Source organism: Gigantopelta aegis, chromosome 11, assembly GCF_016097555.1.
Source record: "Gigantopelta aegis isolate Gae_Host chromosome 11, Gae_host_genome, whole genome shotgun sequence".
NCBI classification, from domain to species: Eukaryota; Metazoa; Mollusca; class Gastropoda; order Neomphalida; family Peltospiridae; genus Gigantopelta; species Gigantopelta aegis.
Window position 1 is genome coordinate 23,746,791 of NC_054709.1, and position 24,919 is coordinate 23,771,709.

At 38.5% G+C, this 24,919-nt stretch overlaps 1 protein-coding gene across 2 annotated transcripts in view; it reads left to right on the forward strand.

The window, feature by feature from the left end:
• The window catches only part of LOC121385689, an 83,563-nt gene that overhangs the window by 15,514 nt on the left and 43,130 nt on the right, over window positions 1–24,919 (forward strand). The window lies entirely within an intron of this gene.

The window sequence follows — 24,919 nt, forward strand, 5'->3', positions numbered from 1 at the left end:
TGATTCAACGTGCACATGCAATTCGTTTATTGCTTTAAGCTACAAGCTTATCAGCACACGCTGTTGTAGCACACGCCTGTCAAGGGCGCACGTGTCGACTTTTACGGGCTCCTCCGTCCAGGACAGACTAATCCATTAGTAGCAAGGGATCTTTTATATCCACAATTCCACAAACAGGACAGCACATACTACAGCCTTTGATATACCAGTCGTAGTGCACTGTCTGGAACGAGAAATAGCCGAAAAAGCCCAATCTCAGACCGATCGCGCAGCAGGCGAGCGCTTCACCACTGGCTTTGATCGCGCCCCGTGTATTACGAAGTAGAAATAAAAGAACTGTTGCTGCTAATATATAATAAGAGTATCAATGTAGGAGCAACAGTGACTTTTTTTGTATCGTCTAGTCTGTTGTAATTACTGTATGCTAGGCACCTAAAGCCCGCGGATTAAATAAAGTGTTGGGGTGTCAAGAAGAAATCTCTTTCCTTCACTTGGGCCCATTTTGGTGCATTTCAAATAAAGAACCACAATCGCTCGCCCCTGACACGCGTCTGCATGATCAATGTCGTGGAGGAAAGGGAGAGGCGAAGGCAGGATGTAGCCCAGTGGTAAAGCGCTCCCTTGATGCGCGATCGGTCTGGGATCGATGCCCGTCAGTGGGCCCATTAATCTATTTATCTTTACAGCCAGTGCGCCACGACTGGTATACCAAAGGCCATGGTATGTGCTATCTTGTCTGTGGTATGGTGCATATAAAAGATCCCTTGCTATTTATGGGAAAATATAGCGGGTTTCCTCTCTATGACTGTGTATGTTTGGTATCCAATAGCCGATGATTGTCGTTAAACAAAACAAACTTTCTTCTTTTTTTTCGCTTGCCATACAGCCCTGAAAACTATATTTATTTCCTATTCGTTAAAGGGACATCCCCTAATCTGTAGACACTATAAACATGTCTCCTACTTGCAGAGCGTTCCCCAGCTGTAGAAATTGCAAACAAATTACATTTACTCCTAGAATGTCAGTGTCTGTATGTCTTCTAACAGCCCAAAGTGGATTCTCTTACCGCAATAATGTCGAATTAGGATGTAAAATCCAGACATAAGAAAAACAGGCATGGGTTTCCGTAATCTGATTACAATTAGCTCTACTGGTCTACCAGTAGATCTGACAGCATTGCGTGGACTCCCATGTCCAAGTGACATTTCATCTATAAATAACAATTTAAATATCGACCAATTACAATTCGCCTTTTATAGCGTTATTCGGGAGCATACACATTCTAAAAATATCGGGCGAGACTATTTATGCAATAGGCCAACTTGTTGGTCTATTTCAACATTAAAAAACAGGGGGGAAAGTGCAGTAATAACTCTAAATTGTATACTAGTTGTCACGGTACATGCTCTTAATTTGTTTTCGCCTGTGGCGATTTTAATTGTGTTAGAGGGCCGTGTGCAGTTTATTGCCCGTAGCCCAGGTGGACAACTTGTTACGTAAGACTTCTGCGCGACCATCCTCGATTCTTGCGTTCCAATATGCACTTAGTCCCGCTGTGGAGGCCATGTGGCGAGTAGTTACGTAATACCTCTGCGAGTGCGGGTTTTACAACCGCGTTTTGGCGACGATGGCGTCAGTAGTCTGACGATCAGAGAGAAATATACCGAGGTAGACTATGAGATGATACGTGAGGTGCCGCTTTGTTCCCTCAGGCCAATTCTGATTTTGGAATAAATAGCTAGAATTTAGAGAGATCTAGGAGAACGATTAGGAAGGCTCCGGAGGAACGTTAGTCCGTTTGGACTTTGGTAAATATTATTTCTGCTCTGTGTATAACCTTGATGTGATTGATGTGACTTAAATATTTTAATACTGTATTATACCATTATTCTTTAGACAGTGTCTTCGGTCATCTGACGAAGTAAATCGTAGACTTATTGTTCTAACATTATATGAGTATTTGGTAATATAAAGCTTAGCCAGTCATCCTAGAAGACCCTAGGTACACTGTAGGTTATTGTCTTTATTGTGATAAGTATTAATTCTGTGTTACAAGATTACTGAAGAGTAGTTAGGGTTAATTAAAAATTAACCCGTTAGGAATAGAGCTGTAATTCCTTTATTAATTAAGTTCCCCAAGAAGCGTTCTAAATTATCACACGTTACTGAACGAGTAGTAAGGGTTAATTATAAATTAACCAGTTAGGAATGGTGTTGTAATTCCTTTATTAATTAACTTCTCCTAGAAGCGTTTCTCAATTATCACACGTGTGGGTGTGGTGTAACGGTGAAGTGATTCGCATATTGTGTAACTAGACACCTAGAGATTAACTAATTAAGTGATCAGTTCTGGGTTGTATTATTGTTGTTATTAATTTAATACTACGGCTGTACATTTGTCAGCGTAGATTAATACAGATTCCAAAGTGTATTGTGTTTTTGTTGTGTTTTCTAGAGAACTAACGTGCTATATTATATATACTTATATAAGATCGTATCTCTGATCATACCTAGAGACGAGCCATACTAGGTTTAACAGCCTGTTACAGAGAGATCTAATAGATATACAAGTAGGAGAGACATTTTGATAATCGTGTTTTATTCGGTTACGGGAATTATAGAATCCCCGTGACACTAGTATAAACAGATTTTATGGCTATAACATCACGTTTTCTTTCGTCTTTAAACGAATTTTATATAAAATTTTATATTGAAATTAGTTTCCGGCATACATCGTAATTCACCCGAATCATTTCGTATACCCTCGTCATAATCCCGAATGTTTTCAAATTCTTTTCAAATCACTGGCATGATTTTGAAAGTAAGGTTTTGATTGGTCGAATGAAAGATCCACAGGTTATAATAATTAACCAGTGGAGCTAATTTTAATTAGATTCGCGTTTCCTCACAAATTGTCCCAGATACCCAGGGGGCAAAATGAAATTTTTATTTTGAAAAATGGACCCGACGTGCTGTAAAATGTATGCCACCCATTAGTGGACTCATTGGACTATTTCTCGTTCCAGCCAGTGCTCCACAACTGGTGTAACAAAGGCCGTCATTTGTACTATCCTGTCTGTGGAATGGTGCATATAAAAGATCCTTTTCCGCTAATCGAAAAGAGTAGCTCATGAAGTGGCGACAGTGGGTTTCCTCTCTTAGTATCTGTGTGGTCCTTAACTATATGTCCGACGCCATACAACCGTAAATAAAATGTGTTGAGTACGTCATTAAATACAACATTTCTTTCTTTCTAAAATCATATCTACATATATCCAGGATCCAGAGGGGACGCCTTTTTTCATACTATTGAATTTACTCCAAATTATTTATTTCTGATCCCATTGTTCTGTTACTTGCACGCACAAATAGTGTTTGTTTGTTATTTCGAAAACATTTTTACTTTTCTTCTTACGTGAAACCAAACTGTAATTATTAACAAAATAAAACCACTTTTGAAGAAGGATGGGACGGACTATAAGTGGATAGCCGTGCCAACAAGCTACTGCATACTGTAGATCGCTGCTAAATATGATGCCCTTCTGTGATAATCAAGCAATGTTATTTTACTTGCCCAGTTGCCAGTCTCAGATTTGGTATGTTTTTGGAAAGTATTCACTTTTTGTTTAACATGTATTACTGGGTAAAACGATAAAGAATCATAAAGATGATGTGAAAAATGACATTTATGAGAGTGTTTGCAAGACATGTTTGCACATAATATTAATAGTAAAGGCATGGCCAGGCATAAGTAGGCATGGCGAAAGTAAGTGAACATTTGCAGAGAGGGCCGACTGTTTGAGAACAAAAGCACTAAGCGTCCGACTTTCTACGAGGGTTCCCCATTGGGCTGTTTTTCGTTCCAGCCAGTGGAACCACGACTGGTATATCAAAGGCAGTGGTATGTGCTATCCTGTCTATGGGTTGGTGGATATAAAAAAAACCGTGCTACTAATGGAAAAAATATAGCGGGTTTCCTCTCTGAGACTTTATTTCAAAATTTTCAAATGTTGGACATGCAATAGCCGATGATTAATAAATCAGTGTGCTCTAGTGGTGTCGTTAAACAAAACAAATCGTTTTCCTTTTTTTTCTACGTTAGTTCGGGGACATGCTCGCCCGGAAAATCTGAAGACTAGATGTTCTGAAATACATTTTTCTGTATTCTACAAACACAATCCATCATTACAAATTCTGACAAATGCAACACTTTAAAAAAAAAAAAATTCACGATGTGTAACATTTGTATATCAGTGTATCAGCTAAATATATAAACACCACAGTCCTGTACCAAATTGTTTGATCACATGAAATAATTCATTTATTTCAACTTATTTTCGTGCTTATATCCAATTAAGGTTCAAGCACGCTGTCCTGGGCACACACCTCAATTATCTGGACTGTCCAGGACAGTGGGTTAGTTGTTAGTTGGTGAGTGGTTTGTGAAAGAGAATAGGTTGTAGTGGCCTTACACCTACCCATTGATCCTTAAGAACTCGCTCTGGGTTGGAGCCGGTACCGGGCTGCGAACCCTGTACCTACCAGCCTGTACTCCGATGGCTTAACCACTGCGCCACCGAAGCCTGCGAAATAATGAACAAATGTACGAGCCAATCAAATAATTCGTTACAATCACAATCGCAAATGTAAATATCAAACAATGGAATTACTTCCAAAGATGTATTAAAACATTTAGCTAAACTTTGTTTTGTCTGTGGTAGTGTTTTTCTCCATTCTACAGGGTCTTGGAAAGGGGTGGGTGGGTTGGGGGTGGGGGCATGTTACAATCAAGGCAGTTTCAGTCGATCATAATTAACTCCCATCTTATAATATTATATATAATAATATTACTAATATAAAAGGCTGACAATATTAAATTTGATATTAAAAATAAGATAAAAATAAATGCTTAATAATAAAATAATACTAAAATAAACACTGACTGGATCTCAAGAAAATAATGCTGCCCGTCACCATAATTTAATTATTAATACAATCACAATAGTCATAATAAAAAATAATAAATAAATAAAAATGTCTTATAAAAAAAATGACATAAACGTTTCAGTACATAGTTTCCGAGTCTCTGCGGGTGTGTAATAAAACCAGCGGGTCTCACGCCACACTTGTTAGCTAACAATGTCAATATTGATCTACGAACTTTATTAATTACCGAGATCACTCCATAATAGATTTCGATTAATCCGTCATGTTGGTACCACGCTTTGTGATTAAGACTTTTCATATTTCGATTATGTGTGTCCAACGATCGTGAACAAAGTAGAAGGCAGCGTAGCCAGCGATCGAATTCTAAAAGCGGTTTTAGATATATTGATTTACCGGTTTCGATTAAGACAGCGGAATTATACGTAGTGACCTGTCTATGGACCCTGTCTCTTTTAAGTCCCGATGTGTCTAAATACCCGTCAAATTATAACAGTCTCTTGGCTGCGGCACAGTGTTGATGAATGGAGAACCGTCTAATAAAATCACAAAATAATCAATCTACACAAAATCATTCTTTAATCACCACAGTTTTATCTAAGATATAATCATCGCTTTTAGATTTGGTGAAATCTCTTGACAGGAAACGAACATGGTCATAGGTTAGCTGATAACATGGTCATAGGTTAGCTAATAACATGGTCATAGGTTAGCTGAACATAGGTTCCTAGGTTAGCTGAAAATAGGGTAATAGGTTAGCTGAAAATAGGTTCCTAGGTTAGCTGAAAATAGGGTAATAGGTTAGCTGATAATATGGTCATAGGTTAGTTGATAATATCGTCATAGGTTAGTTGATAATATGGTCACAGGTTAGCTGATAATATGGTCACTGGTTAGTTGATAATATGGTTAGTTGATAATATGGTCACAGGTTAGATGATAATATGGTCACAGGTTAGTTGATAATACGGTCACAGGTTAGCTGATAATATGGTCACAGGTTAGTTGATAATATGGTCACAGGTTAGATGATAATATGGTCACAGGTTAGATGATAATACGGTCACAGGTTAGCTGATAATATGGCCATAGGGTAGCTGATGATATTGTCACAGGTTAGCTGATAATAATATGGTCCAGGTTAGCTGATAATATGGTCACAGGTTAGCTGATAATATGGTCACAGGTTAGCTGATAATATTGTCACAGGTTAGCTGATAATATGGTCACAGGTTAGCTGATAAAATGGTCCAGGTTAGCTGATAATATGGTCACAGGTTAGCTGATTATTTTTATTACTTACCCCATAAAATCAACATCATGGTAATATTAAATTATTAAAGCGATCGTTTCTGTATTTGTTTGAGATAAATATACGCAATATAATCAATACAAAACTCGGTCAGGTAAACATACGGGCCTTTGGCTAATGGATACATGCCTTGTTTAGTAATGGACTGTTTCTTCTTTAATTGGTGACTGTTTAGTTATGGACTATCTTGTTTAGTTATTGCCTTGTTTAGTAATGGACTGTTTCTTCTTTAATTGGTGACTATTTAGTTATGGACTATCTTGTTTAGTTATTGCCTTGTTTTGTTATGGACTGTGTCTTCTTTAATTGTTGAATGTTTAGTTATGGACTATCTTGTTTAGTTATGGACTGTGTCTTCTTTAATTGGTGACTGTTTAGTTATGGACTATCTTGTTTAGTTATGGACTGTGTCTTCTTTAATTGGTGACTGTTTAGTTATGGACTGTGTCTTGTATAGTTATTATGGACTATCTTGTTTAGTTATTGCCTTGTTTAGTTATGGACTGTGTCTTCTTTAATTGGTGACTGTTTAGTTATGGACTATCTTGTTTAGTTATGGACTGTGTCTTCTTTAATTGGTGACTGTTTAGTTATGGACTGTGCCTTGTATAGTTATTATGGACTATCTTGTTTAGTTATTGCCTTGTTTAGTTATGGACTGTGTCTTCTTTAATTGGTGACTGTTTAGTTATGGACTATCTTGTTTAGTTATGGACTGTGTCTTCTTTAATTGGTGACTGTTTAGTTATGGACTAGCTTGTTTAGTTATGGACTGTGTCTTCTTTAATTGGTGACTGTTTAGTTATGGACTATCTTGTTTAGTTATTGCCTTGTTTAGTAATGGACTGTTTCTTCTTTAATTGGTGACTATTTAGTTATGGACTATCTTGTTTAGTTATTGCCTTGTTTTGTTATGGACTGTGTCTTCTTTAATTGGTGAATGTTTAGTTATGGACTATCTTGTTTAGTTATGGACTGTGTCTTCTTTAATTGGTGACTGTTTAGTTATGGACTATCTTGTTTAGTTATGGACTGTGTCTACTTTAATTGGTGACTGTTTAGTTATGGACTGTGTCTTGTATAGTTATTATGGACTATCTTGTTTAGTTATTGCCTTGTTTAGTTATGGACTGTGTCTTCTTTAATTGGTGACTGTTTAGTTATGGACTATCTTGTTTAGTTATGGACTGTGTCTTCTTTAATTGGTGACTGTTTAGTTATGGACTGTGCCTTGTATAGTTATTATGGACTATCTTGTTTAGTTATTGCCTTGTTTAGTTATGGACTGTGTCTTCTTTAATTGGTGACTGTTTAGTTATGGACTATCTTGTTTAGTTATGGACTGTGTCTTCTTTAATTGGTGACTGTTTAGTTATGGACTATCTTGTTTAGTTATGGACTGTGTCTTCTTTAATTGGTGACTGCTTAGTTATGGACTATCTTGTTTAGTTATGGACTGTGTCTTCTTTAATTGGTGACTGTTTAGTTATGGACTATCTTGTTTAGTTATTGCCTTGTTTAGTAATGAACTGTTTCTTCTTTAATTGGTGACTGTTTAGTTATGGACTATCTTGTTTAGTTATTGTCTTGTTTAGTTATGGACTGTGTCTTCTTTAATTGGTGACTGTTTAGTTATGGACTGTGTCTTGTATAGTTATTATGGACTATCATGTTTAGTTATTGTCTTGTTTAGTTATGGACTGTGTCTTCTTTAATTGGCGACTGTTTAGTTATGGACTATATTGTTTAGTTATGGACTATGTCTTCTTTAATTGGTGACTGTTTAGTTATGGACTATCTTGTTTAGTTATTGCCTTGTTTAGTTATGGACTGTGTCTTCTTTAATTGGTGACTGTTTAGTTATGGACTGTGTCTTGTATAGTTATTATGGACTATCTTGTTTAGTTATTGCCTTGTTTAGTTATGGACTGTGTCTTCTTTAATTGGTGACTGTTTAGTTATGGACTATCTTGTTTAGTTATGGACTGTGTCTTCTTTAATTGGTGACTGCTTAGTTATGGACTATCTTGTTTAGTTATTGCCTTGTTTAGTAATGGACTGTTTCTTCTTTAATTGGTGACTGTTTAGTTATGGACTATCTTGTTTAGTTATTGTCTTGTTTAGTTATGGACTGTGTCTTCTTTAATTGGTGACTGTTTAGTTATGGACTGTGTCTTGTATAGTTATTATGGACTATCATGTTTAGTTATTGTCTTGTTTAGTTATGGACTGTGTCTTCTTTAATTGGCGACTGTTTAGTTATGGACTATATTGTTTAGTTATGGACTATGTCTTCTTTAATTGGTGACTGTTTAGTTATGGACTATCTTGTTTAGTTATTGCCTTGTTTAGTTATGGACTGTGTCTTCTTTAATTGGTGACTGTTTAGTTATGGACTGTCTTGTATAGTTATTATGGACTATCTTGTTTAGTTATTGCCTTGTTTAGTTATGGACTGTGTCTTCTTTAATTGGTGACTGTTTAGCTATGGACTATCTTGTTTAGTTATGGACTCTGTCTTGGTTAGTTACATATGTAGTCTTGGTTAGCTATGGACTGTGTCTTGTTTATGGACTGTGTCTTGTTTATGGACTGTGTCTTGTTTAGTTATGGACTATGTCTTGGTTAGCTATGGACTATGTCTTGTTTATGGACTGTGTCTTGTTAATGGACTGTGTCTTGTTTATGAACTGTGTCTTGTTAATGGACTGTGTCTTGTTTATGGACTGTGTCTTGTTTAGTTATGGACTATGTCTTGGTTAGCTATGGACTGTGTCTTGTTTATGGACTGTGTCTTGTTTAGTTATGGATTATGTCTTGGTTAGCTATGGACTGTCTTGTTTATGGACTGTGTCTTGTTAATGGACTGTGTCTTGTTTATGAACTGTGTCTTGTTAATGGACTGTGTCTTGTTTATGGACTGTGTCTTGTTTAGTTATGGACTATGTCTTGGTTAGCTATGGACTGTGTCTTGTTTATGAACTGTGTCTTGTTAATGGACTGTGTCTTGTTTATGGACTGTGTCTTGTTAATGGACTGTGTCTTGTTTATGGACTGTGTCTTGTTAATGGACTGTGTCTTGTTTATGAACTGTGTCTTGTTTATGAACTGTGTCTTGTTTATGGACTGTGTCTTGTTAATGGACTGTGTCTTGTTTATGGACTGTGTCTTGTTTATGGACTGTGTCTTGTTTATGGACTGTGTTTTGTTAATGGACTGTGTCTTGGTTAGTTATGGACAATGTCTTGGTTAGCTATGGACTGTGTCTTGTTTAGTTATGGACTATGCCTTGTTTAGTTATGGACTATGTCTTGTTTAGTTATGGACTATGTCTTGTTTAGTTATGAACTATGTCTTGGTTTGTTATGGACAAATGCCGATTCACACACTTCGTCGATGATTTGTTTTTGTTTATGCCCGATGAACTTAAACGAAATAACAAACACTCCTGAAATAAAATTTATATTATTGGATAATGGCGACTGACAGTTTTGTCATAGTTTTCGTTTGAATAGCCTCACCACGTTGTCAAACAACTGGATGCTATTGTGATGGATATATGATGTAAATTTTATATTTTGACTATTTTGAGGATTCCCGAGGGAACCACTGTTTACACCAAGTGGCAGCACATTGCAAGTTTCATAATCTTGAGTTAGTTTTGCAAAGGTGATATGTGGGATTGATTAATAAATAATTGTAGCAATTTATAATAACTTAGTTACTATTTGTAGAGGAAAAAAAGGGAAATAAGGCATTTGTAAGTTTGAAAATGCATCTTTAAAACTCCACTGTTTAACCACAGCGCCAACACAGGCGGCTGGTGCTCCCTTTCCCTGGGGTCGGATTTAAAATAAAGAACACCTGGTATTGATCTTCGTTAAAATGATTGCCACATAATTCCGTCTCCGGTTGCTAAAAGCGATCATTGCGCGTTTGTTTTAGATGCATTTCTATGTGGCACTGAGTGTTTACTTTAGATGTATTTTGGGTGTGTGTGTGTGGAGGGGTGGGGGTGGGGGGGGGGGGGGGGGCATTGGGTGGTTGGTAGTATGACTTATATAGTTAATGATATAAATTAAAACTTTATTTTTGTGGAAATATAGGGATGTGGAAATACAGGGATGGGGAAATATACGAATGTGGAAATATATGGTTGTGGAAATATAGGGATGTGAAAATATAGGGTTGTGGAAACATAGGACTGGGGAAATATAGGAAATTGGAAATATAGGAATGTGGAAATATAGGGATGTGGAAATATCGGGATGTGGAAATATAGGGTTGTGGAAATATCGGGATGTGGAAATATAGCGATGTGGAAATATAGGGGATGGGGAAATATAGGGATGTGGAAATATCGGGATGTGGAAATATAGGGTTGTGGAAATATCGGGATGTGGAAATATAGGGTTGTGGAAATATCGGGATGTGGAAATATAGGGTTGTGAAAATATAGGAATGTGGAAATATAGGGTTGTGGAAATATAGGGTTGTGGAAATTTAGGGACAGGAACGTAGAAATATAGGGTTGTGGAAATATAGGGTTGGGGGAAATATCGGGATAGGGAATTATAGGGATGTGGAAATATCGGGATGTGGAAATATAGGATGTGAAAATATAGGGATGGGGAAATATAGGAATGTGAAAATATAGGGATGGGGAAATATAGGGATGTGGAAATATAGGGATGTGAAACTACAGGGATGTGGAAATATAGAAATATAGGAATATAGGAATATAGGAATGTGGAAATATAGAAATATAGGAATATAGAAATATCGGAATATAGGAATGTGGAAATATAGAAATATAGGAATATAGGAATGTGGAAATGTGGAAATATAGAAATATAGGAATATAAAAATATAGGAATATATAAATGTGGAAATATAGGAATCTAGAAATATAGGAATATAGAAATGTGGAAGTATAGGAATATAGAAATATACGAATGTGGAAATATAGAAATATAGGAATATAGGAATGTGGAAATATAGGAATAGAGGAATATAGGAATGTGGAAATATAGGAATATAGGAATGTGGAAATATAGAAAATATAGCAATATAGAAATATAGGAATATAGGAATGTGGAAATATAGGAATATAGAAATATAGGAATGTAGAAATATAGAAATATAGGAATGTGGAAATATAGAAATATAGGAATATAGGAATGTGGAAATATAGAAATATAGGAATATAGAAATATAGGAATGTGGAAGTATAGGAATATAGGAATGTGGAAATATAGGAATACAGGAATATAGGAATGTGGAAGCATAGGAATACAGGAATATAGGAATGTGGAATTATAGGAATATAGGAATGTGGAAATATAGGAACGTGGAAATATAGGAACGTGGAAATATAGGACTGTGGAAATATAGGGACGTGGAAATATAGGGACAGGGACGTGGAAATATAGGGTTGTGGAAATATAGGAATTTGGGATGTGGAAATATAGGAATGTGGATAATAATGTTCTCCATTGAGGTATTATAGCAACGACCGTGGACTGGAATACATTAATCACGTATATTTTTAGTACGTACGTGTTTACACTATAACAAGTATCGACGAACAAATAAATGATAACCATTAGCTATAGAACTTCTGCAAAATGTCATTTATTACAATATCTGGATGCGATAGCAATTCTGTGGGTGTCACAAAAGTTAAAAGGTTGTTTGTTTTGTATAACGACACCACTAGAGCACATTGATTTATTAATCATCGGCTATTGGATGTCAAAGATTTGAAAATTCATCAGAGGAAACCAGCTACATTTTTCCTAATGCAGCAAGGGATCTTTTATATGCACTTTCCCACAGACAGGAAAGCACATACCACGGACTTTGTTCAGTTGTGGTGCACTGGTTGGAACGAGAAAAAAACTGACAGCTGAATGGATCCACCAATGTGGTTCGATCCTGCGACGCGAGCACCTCAACCGACTGAGGTAAATACCGCCACTCGTCACACAAGGGGTGTATTTGAGAAGTGTAGTGTCAGTATGGAAGGACAAGCTCTCATCAGTTATTTAATTTCGTCCCAGCCAGTGCACTACGACTGGTATATCAAAGGCCGTGGTATGTGATATCCTGTCTGTGGGGTGGTGCATATAAAATATCCCTTGCTACTAATGAAAACATGTAGCGGGTTTCCTCTCTATGAGTGTCCAAATGACCATGTGTTTGACATCCAATAGCCGATGATGAATAAATTAATGTACTCTAGTGGTGTCGTTAAAAAAAAAACAAGCTTTAAGTGCTATTTAATTCTACAAAGTTATCAACTACAAAGAAATTATGTATTACGGTAAAGCTTGTGACAACTGAACATTATTTCACTCGGGACATAAACATGATACGAAATGGAAGCTCGTTTCATATCTTATAAATAGGGATAAGGTAGTATCGTTCTGTCGTATCATGCATTGACATATCAGTATCCCCAGTGGCGATCACTAGTGATGTGACGGTACATGCTCTTAATTTCTTTTCGCCTGTGGCGATATTAATTGTTTTAGAGGGCCGTGTGCAGTTCCAAATTGCACTTAAGCCCAGATGGTCAACTTGTTACGTGATACCTTTGCGCGACGGTCATCGAGCTTTTCTAATACACACCCAGCGCAGGTGTGGAGGCCATGTGGCTAGTAGTTACGTAATATCTCCGGTAGTGCTGTTTATGGCCAGGGGATTGCTCGCGGATGGCGACAGCCAGTCTGACGATCAGAGAAAAATATGCCGGCGTGGTGGTTGTGGAAAATCCACATGATACGTGAGGTACCGCCTTGTACCCCCAGGCGATATTCGCTGTCTCTGAGAGTTTTGAATAAATAGCTAGGGTTTTAGAGATATCGAGGAGAAACGATAGGAAGGCTCCAGGGGATCGCTGTCCGTCCACTGAACGATCTATATTAGTTCAGACGGGACTTTGGTAAATATATATTTTCTGCTCTGTGTATAACCTTGATGTGATTGATGTGACTTTAAATATTTTAATACTGTATTATACCAATATTATTTAGACGGTGCTGCCGGTCATCTGACGCAATATTCTGTAGGCTCTCCGTTCTGATATATATATATATATATATATATATATATATATATATATATATATATATATATATATATATATAAAGCTTAGCCAGTCATCCTAGAGGACCTAGGTAAACTGTAGGTTATTGTCTTTATTGTGATAGGTACCAGTATTAATTCTGTGTTACAAGGTTATTGAATGAGTAGTTAGGGTTAATTAAAAATTAACCAGTTAGGAATAGTGTTGTAATTCCTTTATTAATTAAGTTCCCCTGGAAGCGTTTCTCCATTACCGCACGTGTGTGTGTTAGCGTTTCTCAATTATCACACGTGTATATTGTGTAAACTAGACACCTACAGATTAACTAATTAAGTGATCAGTTCTGGGTTGTTATTATTTGTTGTTAACTACTGCGGCAGTACATTTGTCAGCGTAGGTTAATACAGATTCCAAAGTGTATTGTGTTTTTGTTGTGTTTTCTAGTGAACTAAACGTGCTATAATAATATATACTTTATATAAGATCTTATCTCTGATCATACCTAGACGAGCCACAGCGGGTATAACTGCTCGATACAGAGAGATCTAATAGATATACAGTTAGGAGAGATATTTTGGACAATCGTGTTTCATTCAGTTACGGGTATTATAGGATCCCCGTGACAAGTGAAATAAGTGGTACGGAGGTATAAGTATATAGGGATAACGATGTATCTTTCTGTCGTATCATGCATTGACATATCAGTATCCCCAGTGTCTATCACTAGTGACATAAGTGGTACGGAGGTATAAGTATATAGGGATAACGATGTATCTTTCTGTCAGATCATGCATTGACATATCAGTATCCCCAGTGTCTATCACTAGTGACATAAGTGGTACGGAGGTATAAGTATATAGGGATAACGATGTATCTTTCTGTCAGAAAATAATTCGAGGTTAAAGACACTACTAGGTGGCTATGAGTCTCATCTGTCGGGTGGCGCATATAAAAATATCCCTTGCTATTAAAGGAAACATGTAGTGGGTTTCCTCTCTAACATTATATGTCAAAACTACCGATAGCCAATGATTAATAAAACAAACTTTACAATTTTATGTGCTATAAAAGATGTGTCGTTCTAGCCAGTGCACCACGACTGGTATATTAAAGGCCGTGGTATGTGCTATCATGTCTCTGAGATGGTGCATATAAAATATCCTTTGCTCCTAATGGAAAAATGTAGTGGGTTTCCTCTCTAAGACTATATGTCAAACAATTACCAAATGTTTGACATCTAACAGCCGATGATTAATAAATATAAATCAATGTGCTCTAGTGGTGTCGTTTAACAAAAGAAACTTCTATTAATAGATTTTAAACAGCAGTTCCCTTACAATCATCTGTGTTAAAATGATTAAAATATGTCCATTAATTTCCAAGATGTTTAGGGTAGGTAATTTGTACCATGCGTTATAGACGTTGACGAGTGAAGATAAGAAGGCGACTCAGTTCGGTTCTTGTTCATGGCTGGTCACGTCCCGGTTTATCCCGTGTTTGTCTTCTGGAGGCAGTCTGGCGCTAAAGGGTCAACATCAAGTTTCTCTCCTCCTGCGATGGCTCCAAACCTTTTACTGCTGGTCTCATCTGTGGAGTCATTGGTGGAAGATCATTTTTATTTTAAGATTTAGTTTCATATCGGCTTCAATACTCAGCGTTCTTAAAGCAAACAGCAACAACAGCAACAACAACAACAACAGCAACAGCAACACAAACAGCACCACCACCACCAACACAAACAACTACAAACAAACAACAACAACAACAAGCAATAAGCAACAACAACAACAACAACAACAACACAAACACAACACCAAAACAAACAACACCAACACAAACAACAACACAAACAACACCAACACAAACAACAACAGCAGCAGCAGCAACAACAACACAAACACAAATAACACAAACAACACAAACACAAACAACAGCAACAGCAGCAACAACAACAACAGCAGCAACACAAACAACAACAGCAACACAAACAACAACAGCAACAACAACAACAGCACAAACAACAACAACAACAACAGCAACAACAGCAACACAAACAACAACAGCAACAGCAACACAAACAACAACAACAACAACAGCAACACAAACAACAACAACAGCAACAACAACAACAACAACAACAAGACATTCATAAGCAACAACAATAACACATTCATAAATAACAACAACACAAACAACAACAAAACAGCAACAGCAGCAGCTAATATAACAACAAAGAAATGCCCTAAACTCGAACCAAGGCAGCTATGTGTCGGCAGTTGGTTTCGTTTCTCACTTTCTAAACCAAGGCAGCTGTGTGTCGGCAGTGGGTTTCGTTTCTCACTGTCTAAACCAAGGCAGCTGTGTGTCGCCACTGGGTTTCGTTTCTCATTCTCTAAACCAAGGCAGCTGTGTGTCGGCAGTGGGTTTCGTTTCTCACTCTCTAAACCAAGGCAGCTGTGTGTCGGCACTGGGTTTCGTTTCTCACTCTCTAAACCAAGGCAGCTGTGTGTCGGCAGTGGGTTTCGTTTCTCACTCTCTAAACCAAGGCAGCTGTGTGTCGGCAGTGGGTTTCGTTTCTCACTCTCTAAACCAAGGCATCTGTGTGTCGGCAGTGGGTTTCGTTTCTCACTTTCTAAACCAAGGCAGCTATGTGTCGGCACTCTCTAAACCAAGGCAGCTATGTGTCGGCAGTGGGTTTCGTTTCTCACTTTCTAAACCAAGGCAGCTATGTGTCGGCAATGGGTTTCGTTTCTCACTTTCTAAACCAAGGCAGCTGTGTGTCGGCAGTGGGTTTCGTTTCTCACTTTCTAAACCAAGGCAGCTATGTGTCGGCACTGGGTTTCGTTTCTCACTCTCTAAACCAAGGCAGGTATGTGTCGGCAGTGGGTTTCGTTTCTCACTTTTTAAACCAAGGCAGCTATGTGTCGGCAATGGGTTTCGTTTCTCACTTTCTAAACCAAGGCAGCTGTGTGTCGGCAGTGGGTTTCGTTTCTCACTTTCTAAACCAAGGCAGCTATGTGTCGGCAGTGGGTTTCGTTTCTCACTTTCTAAACCAAGGCAGCTATGTGTCGGCACTCTCTAAACCAAGGCAGCTATGTGTCGGCAGTGGGTTTCGTTTCTCACTTTCTAAACCAAGGCAGCTATGTGTCGGCAATGGGTTTTGTTTCTCACTTTCTAAACCAAGGCAACTATGTGTCGGCAATGGGTTTCGTTTCTCACTTTCTAAACCAAGGCAGCTGTGTGTCGGCAGTGGGTTTCGTTTCTCACTGTCTAAACCAAGGCAGCTATTTGTCGGCAGTGGGTTTCGTTTCTCACTTTCTAAACCAAGGCAGCTATGTGTCGGCAATGGGTTTCGTTTCTCACTTTCTAAACCAAGGCAGCTGTGTGTCGGCAGTGGGTTTCGTTTCTCACTCTCTAAACCAAGGCAGCTATGTGTCGGCAGTGGGTTTCCTTTCTCACTCTCTAAACCAAGGCAGCTATGTGTCGGCAGCGGGTTTCGTTTCTCACTCTCTAAACCAAGGCATCTGTGTGTCGGCAGTGGGTTTCGTTTCTCACTTTCTAAACCAAGGCAGCTATGTGTCGGCACTCTCTAAACCAAGGCAGCTATGTGTCGGCAGTGGGTTTCGTTTCTCACTTTCTAAACCAAGGCAGCTATGTGTCGGCAATGGGTTTCGTTTCTCACTTTCTAAACCAAGGCAGCTATGTGTCGGCAATGGGTTTCGTTTCTCACTTTCTGAACCAAGGCAGCTGTGTGTCGGCAGTGGGTTTCGTTTCTCACTTTCTAAACCAAGGCAGCTATGTGTCGGCACTGGGTTTCGTTTCTCACTCTCTAAACCAAGGCAGCTATGTGTCGGCAGTGGGTTTCGTTTCTCACTTTCTAAACCAAGGCAGCTGTGTGTCGGCAGTGGGTTTCGTTTCTCACTCTCTAAACCAAGGCAGCTATGTGTCGGCAGTGGGTTTCCTTTCTCACTCTCTAAACCAAGGCAGCTATGTGTCGGCAGTGGGTTTCGTTTCTCACTCTCTAAGCCAAGGCAGCTATGTGTCGGCACTGGCTTCCGTTTTTTTACTCTCTATAACAAGGCAGCAATGTGTCGACAATGGGTTCTGTTTTTAACTCTCTAAAACAAGGCAGATATGTGTCGGCAATGGGTTCCGTTTCTTACTGTGGTGAACCACTCTCCAAATAACCATATTAAAACTTTAATCGATTCTGAGTCTTATAATTTTTTTCTTTCTGTTTTTAAAATATGTTTAATATTGAGGAAGCGTGAGCGTGGCTTTAACATCAGTTTAATGTTATCTTTAGTAACTGCGTGCAGTTCACTTATCCTGCTAAGACTAACGTCGATATTCTTTGACGCTGCTTGAAATTAGAAACCATTTCTTGGAAATTAACCCATTTTTTAACATGCTTCCAAATGAATGCTGGTTAAATGCAATTGTTCAAACATCCAATTCGCATTAACTTACCAACTACTGTTGACGGACTGTTTTAGGTGAAGAGTTCAAGCTTAATGAATGATGCGTAAGAAAAACGTATAACTTCACGTTAAAAAAATTATAGAGTAGGATATGAGGTGATGAGAGTGTGTAAGAGTTCACGAGAGAGAGAGAGAGAGAGAGAGAGAGAGAGAGAGAGAGAGAGAGAGAGAGAGAGAGAGAGAGAGAGAGAGAGAGAGAGAGAGTGTGTGTGTGTGTGAAAGAGATAAAGAGAGTGAGCTGAGAGAGAGAGAGAAAGAGAGAGAGAGAGAGAGAGAGAGAGAGAGAGAGAGAGAGAGAGAGAGAGAGAGAGAGAGAGTGTGTGTGAAGAGAGACAAAGAGATAATAAAGAGAGAGAGAGAGAGAGAGAGAGAGAGAGAGAGAGAGAGAGAGAGAGAGAGAGAGAGAGAGAGAGAGAGACAGACAGACAGACAGACAGACAGACAGACAGACAGAGAGCGAGAAACAGATAGAGAGAAAGAGGGAGGGAGGGAGAGAGAGAGAGAGAGAGAGAGAGAGAGAGAGAGAGAGAGAGTGTGTGGTGTGTGTGTTGTGTGTGTGTGTGTGAAAGAGAGACAAAGAGAGAGACTGAGAGAGAGCGAGAGAGAGAGAGAGAGAGAGGGGGGGGGGGGTTTTGCGAGATGATTCGAGGAGTCATCTACAGACTCATATTTAACACCCATTGATGTTTTGCTGTTGTAAACAAAACATCAATGGGTGTTAAATAAACAAAACATCAATGGGTGTTAAATAAACAAAACATCAATGGGTGTTAAATAAACAAAACATCAATGGGAGTTAAATAAACAAAACATCAATGGGTGTTAAATATGATTCTGTAGATCACACCTCTTGCTCTAAAGTATAGGTGTGATCGGTATTTAGTGGTCGATATAAACAAAATGTAAATTATAGTTCGCTGGTGGCACGGGGGAAATTGGAAAATAATTAAATTTATACTTTGGCACGGACTTTCCAGCTTGACTTGTAACCGCCAACTCGAAATCAGAGTATTCACCTCGGAGAGCTTGCCGTGCCGAGAGCCGGAAAACAAAGTCAATTGTTAATTCCCAACGGGTATTGGCTAAAATAATTTTAAACATAGTGGACGGAAGTACTGTATAAAGTGATTGGTAATATATAATTATCTTTTGTAAATGTGATCAGACGATGGTTTTCATTCGTTAATATAACTTGACGTTTTCTTGGAACTGAAATGATTGTTGACGAAGTTAACCAATCATCGTTGACGTGACAAACACCTCACTGCGTCTCGAGCTGGCAGAGACAAAAAGGAAAGAAAAGTTTTTTTGTTTAACGCCATTTTAAAGGCATATTGTCACAGACCACTGACCTATTTAATGGTCTAACAGAGTATTACCTGAAGAAAAAAAAAATCTGATTTGTCAATAAATGTACTTTATACAACCATCTTCAAAACTACCATACTCCATTTATTAATAATATTTTGTAAAAATAATTGAATTATGGCAATGGTCCATAATTAAAAAACTATAATTACCGAGAGCGTTAACATGGATTTCACTCCCATCAAGGTTCAGTTAAGGTGATGCGATAGCTAGATTTGGTTTCTAACAATTAATGTAATTTTTATGTATTTTCCATTTTTAGAGAAATAAGGTCCTTAAATCCGTGACAGTATGCCTTTAAACTACGGCCATTTGATCTTTAGCTAAAAGAGGACTCCGACTACCAACAGAGTAGCGATCGATATTTTATAACGCACTTCGTCATAGGCAGGACTGTTCATTTCATTTCATTTCAAATTATTTTGGTTAGTGGTTAGTGAGAGAGAAGAGGGTGTTGTAGTCTTACACCTACCCACTGAGTTGTTAAAATTCGCTCTGGGTAGGAGCCGGTACCGGTGTAATAAGCCAAAATATACCCCCTCCCCCGCCAAACTATACCCGGGGTATAAACTGGACTAGCTCAGAATATATCCCGGGGTATAAAACAGACTAGCCCAGAATATACATATCTTTTATTAAAGCAATAGTTGCTTTTCTTTTAAAGCGTTTATTATTATTATTTCTTTATTTATTTTGTATACGAGCGAAGTATTTAGAGGAAGGAGAGTCGACTCATGCGATAACGGACAACATATTTTGAAAAGAACAAAATTCTTGGAGCAGGAGAGTTTCAGCCTGTCAGTTTTCTTCCCCTGGTGGAAGGCAGTACATAGCCCAGTGGTAAAACGCTCGCGGCCGGGCCTGAGTTCGATCCCTTTCGGTGGCACATTAGTCTATTTCTCGTTCCAGCCAGTGCACCACGACTGGTAAATGAAAGGCCGGGGTATGTGCTATGCTGTGTATTGGATGGTGCATATGGAAGATCCCTTGCTACTAATAAAAAATATGGCGGGTTTTCTCTTTATGACTATATATCAACATTATTATTGAAAATTAGTAGATGATTTCCTGTCTAATATATCAAAATTACCAAATGTTTGACATCCAATAGCCGGTGATAAACAACTTTTAACACACTGGATGGGGCCAGTTCTGGGAGACGAACCCAGTACCTGGCAGACTAACATTTCATTATATGGAACAAGACATTATGGCGCGATATATCTGAGTCCAGCGTCGATATCGAAGACGCCCGGGACGTAGCCCAGTGGTAAAACGCTCGCCTGGTGCGTAGTCGGTTTTAGATCGATCCCAGTCGGTGAGCCCATCGGGCTTTTTTCTGGTTCCAGCCAGTGCACCACGACTGGTATATCAAACGCCGTTGTATGTGCTATTCTGTCTGCGGGATAGCGCATAAAAAAGATCCCTTGCTACTAATGGAAAATGTAGCGGGTTTCTTTTCAAAGACTATGTCAAAATTACCAAATGTTTGACATCCAATAGCTGATGATTAATAAATCAATTTGCTCTAGTGGTGTCGTTAAACAAAACAAACTTTAACTTTAACGATATCGCAGTGTTAGTATGCCAGTTACTTGGTTCGTGTCGCACAACTGGATCCACCCAGACGGAGTAAACTGATAAACTGAATGTGTAAGTAATAGACATTTAATTTAACATTAAATTTAAAATTTAAAGTGTTCATGGTTTATTTATTTCCATTGTTTGTTAATGTAAACAAAGCCCAATAATATCGTTTCTAAAATTAATAGTGGGTATTAAAACGAGATCCGAATCCTGGAGATTGTAAATTATTTAACGCACTCAACACATTTTATTTACGGTTATATGGCGCCGGACATAATATGGTTGAGGACCACACAGATATTGAGGGAGGAAACCCGCTATCTTCGAATAGCGAAAAAAGGATCTTTTATATGCACCATCCAATAGACAGGATAGCATATACCACGGCCTTTGATATATCAGTCGTGGTGCACTGGCTGGAGGGAGACATGCTCAATGGGCCCACTGACGGGAATCGATCCCAAACCGACTTCGCATCAAGGCTACTTCTCGCCCCCCGCTAATCTTGGAGATCGTAAATATGTTATTTATGCAGAAACAGGATGTTCGTGTCGATACATTCCCGTGTTCGTTTTAGTCAATAACCATAATTGTACAGATTGGAAATCAACACGCCATATCGGGTTGACAGCCTTTAATGGTGTTATAACCATATAAACATCATCACCATGGGCAATCCATATCTGTTACCAACTCAACAAGATGTGCGACAGGGCGCTACATTCACCGTGATCACAGTACGGATTAAACGTTCTTATTATTATTATTATTATTAGTTTACACTTCAATTATGTTAGTGTATATAATCTACCCAGTGTTCATGCACACTGTCCTGGGCATACAACTAAACAATCGGCGAGCCTTTAAACCTGTGGAATAAAACTATAGTAGTGTTATTATACCTGGAGTCGATTCCAGTAAGCTTTAATCGATGCTGGTAGCACAAGCCTTAATAATTGATGATTGTAGCACACATTTTTATAATTGATGCTGGTAGCATAAACCTTCATATTTGATGCTTGGTAACACAATTTTTAATATTTGATGCTTGGTAACACAATTCTTAATAACTGATGCTAGCAGCACAAACCTTAATAATTGATGATGGTAGCACAAGCCTTAATAATTGATGATTGTAACACACGCCTTAATAATTGATGATGGTAGCACACAAGCTTTAACAATTGATGCTATAGGTAGTACTAAACCAAATAACTTCCGGCTGGGTCAAAGTGCGAGGTGCACCGAACTTTTGATAGAGAAGTGAACACCACAAGTCCTGTGATTGGTTATAAATGTGAGTGTGTTGGTTGTAAAAAATAATAGTTTTATCTGGGTAAAAAAAAAATTGCAATTTTATTTCATCTAGTACCAATGTGTCAAGTAGCCTTGTGCTTGAAACATGTATGGGGTACCTGTAAAAAAAAGTACTCGAATTTTGTGCGAAACTAGGGTAGTCATAGACGCTACCCGTTATCTCAGAAACAAGCAGCTTGACCCCAATTTTTTTCTGATTCACTTTAAGTGTAAGGGGTGGTAATATTTATATCCGTGGCGTTTATGTCGGTTGATACGTTGCAGGTAGGAGTTTTAGCCACATATGTTACTATTGTCGTCTATGGGATTTGATTTGGTAGTATACACCCTATAGCACAAACCTTACTAATTAATGCTGATAGCACAAGCTGTAATAATTGATACTGGTAGCACAAGCCTTATTTCATTACTACGCTACACGATAATGATGATGATGATGATGATGATGTTCATATTCAGATATGGCTCAAACATCCTGCTTTAACACGTAACACTGCTACCGTGGATGTCAACCACAGCATGCTAGGTTATAATGTATTTGATTTGTACCAACAGACAGATTCAGTATTCCAAGATTGTTGATAGTAATCGATAGGCGGTAAACAAGCGCTAAAGCAGAACTGTACGTGCAGGTGTCTTACCCCGGCTGTTCCAGCTGCGTTCACCCCTGTAGGGGTGGGACGCAGACCACTGATTTATTAGTCATTGTCTGTTGAATGCCAAATATTTGAAAATCAGCTACATTTTCCCATTCTCTCTCTCTCTCTCTCTCTCTCTCTCTCTCTCTCTCTCTCTCTCTCTCTCTCTCTCTCTCTCTCTCTCTCTCTCTCTCTCTCTCTCTAAAATGAATTAGTAACTTTAGTTTGACCGAAGGAAGACCTCGTATTTCTTGACCACTTTGACCAGTCTGAATGGACACAGAATTGTATCAGCAGAAGACTCGTGTTAAACCGAGATTAATTTGAGTCATCCAATTGGTTAACAAGGCGAGGAGACAATACGTTGACTCTCGTTATTTCTCGTGCACTCACTGATTTAATAAAGGGCTCTACCACAACACGCTCCGTCTATTATACACGGCCTCGGCCTCGGTGGTGTCGTGGTTAAGCCATCGGGCATAAAGCTGGTAGGTACAGGGTTCGCAGCCCGGTATTGGTTCCCACCCAGAGCGAGTTTTAACGACTCGATGGGTAGGTGTAAGACCACTACACCCTCTTCTCTCTCACTAACTAGTGAGACAGCCGAGATAGCGCAGGCGTGTACCCAGGATAGCGTGCTTGAACCTTAATTTGATATAATCACGACGTATCTAAATTTTCATATATGGACATGTCAAATGTTGTTAGCTGTATCTGGAGGTCCATATATAGACATGTCAAAGGTTGTTAACCGTATTTAAATAGCCATATATAGACATGTCAAGGTTGATAACCGTATTTAGACATTCATGTATAAATATGTCAAAGCTTGTTAACCGTATCTAGACGTCAATGTATAAACAAGGGGGCGGGACGTAGCTCAATGGTACAGCGCTCGTTTGATGCGCGGTCGTTCTGGGATCGATCCCCGTCGGTGGGCCCACTGGGCTATTTCTCGTTCCAGCCAGTGCTCCACAACTGGTGTAACAAAGGCCATGGTATGTACTATTCTGTCTGTGGGCTGGTGCATATAAAAGAACCCTTGTTGCTAATCGAAAAAGATTAGCCCATGAAGTGGCGACGGTGGGTTTCCTCTCTCAATATCTGTGTGGTCCATAACCATAGGTCCGACGCCATATAACCGTAAATAAAATGTGTTGAGTGCGTCGTTTAAAACATTTCCTTCCTTCTTTCCGTATCTAGACATCTACGTATATACATGTCAAGGGTTGTACCTTGTCTTCTCTGTTGTTTTATTATTTATTAACTAGATGTAATCGTGCTTCAGACGGGAAACTTTAGATGGGATGTTTTGACCTTACACTAGGCTTTTTACCAAAACATATCACGACCTTGTAGATAGCCAGCCCTCCTTAGTCGAGACTGTATACACGACCGCCGTGTATATTGCCACGTTTGTGTTTGAGTTACAAATATGGCTACCCCCATTACAGTTGTATTTATAGAATTCATTTTGGTAGCAATATTTATCACGATGTGTACGGAGTGGACCTATGCACACACAGATCGGCAGTACACATCAAAAGCGGAGAAATGGTCAAACGATGAGATACTGTTAAAACGACCATACGTGTTTTATTATAGATGTCCTGATGACAGGAATCAGTATTCTTGATATATGTATAGTAATATAACAAGAATCTATTAATCTGTTTATATATGCTGATGATGTTGTACCATTAACGTAAATGAAAAGTGACTTTAAAATGTTGGATACTCTAGCCATATATTGTAACAACGAGAACTGTCTATACATGACAAGAAACCACAGATTGTACAGCCACGTATGTCAGTAATTGATTGTGTCTTCGTCTGCGAGGATTCCTCGCAGATGAAGACACAATCAATTGCTGACATACGTGGCTGTACAACCTAACGAAACGGTACACATAATGTTCTGTTTCATGAAACAGAAAAAGTATTTGTACCGCTTCGCTATTCTGTACATACGAAAAAAAAGAAGAAAGAAATGTTTTATTTAACGACGCACTCAACACATTTTATTTACGGTTATATGGCGTCAGACATATGGTTAAGGACCACACAGATTTTGAGAGCAAACATGGGCTACTCTTTCCGATTAGCAGCAAGGGATCTTTTATTTGCGCTTCCCACAGACAGGATAGCACAAACCATGGCCTTTGTTGAACCAGTTATGGAT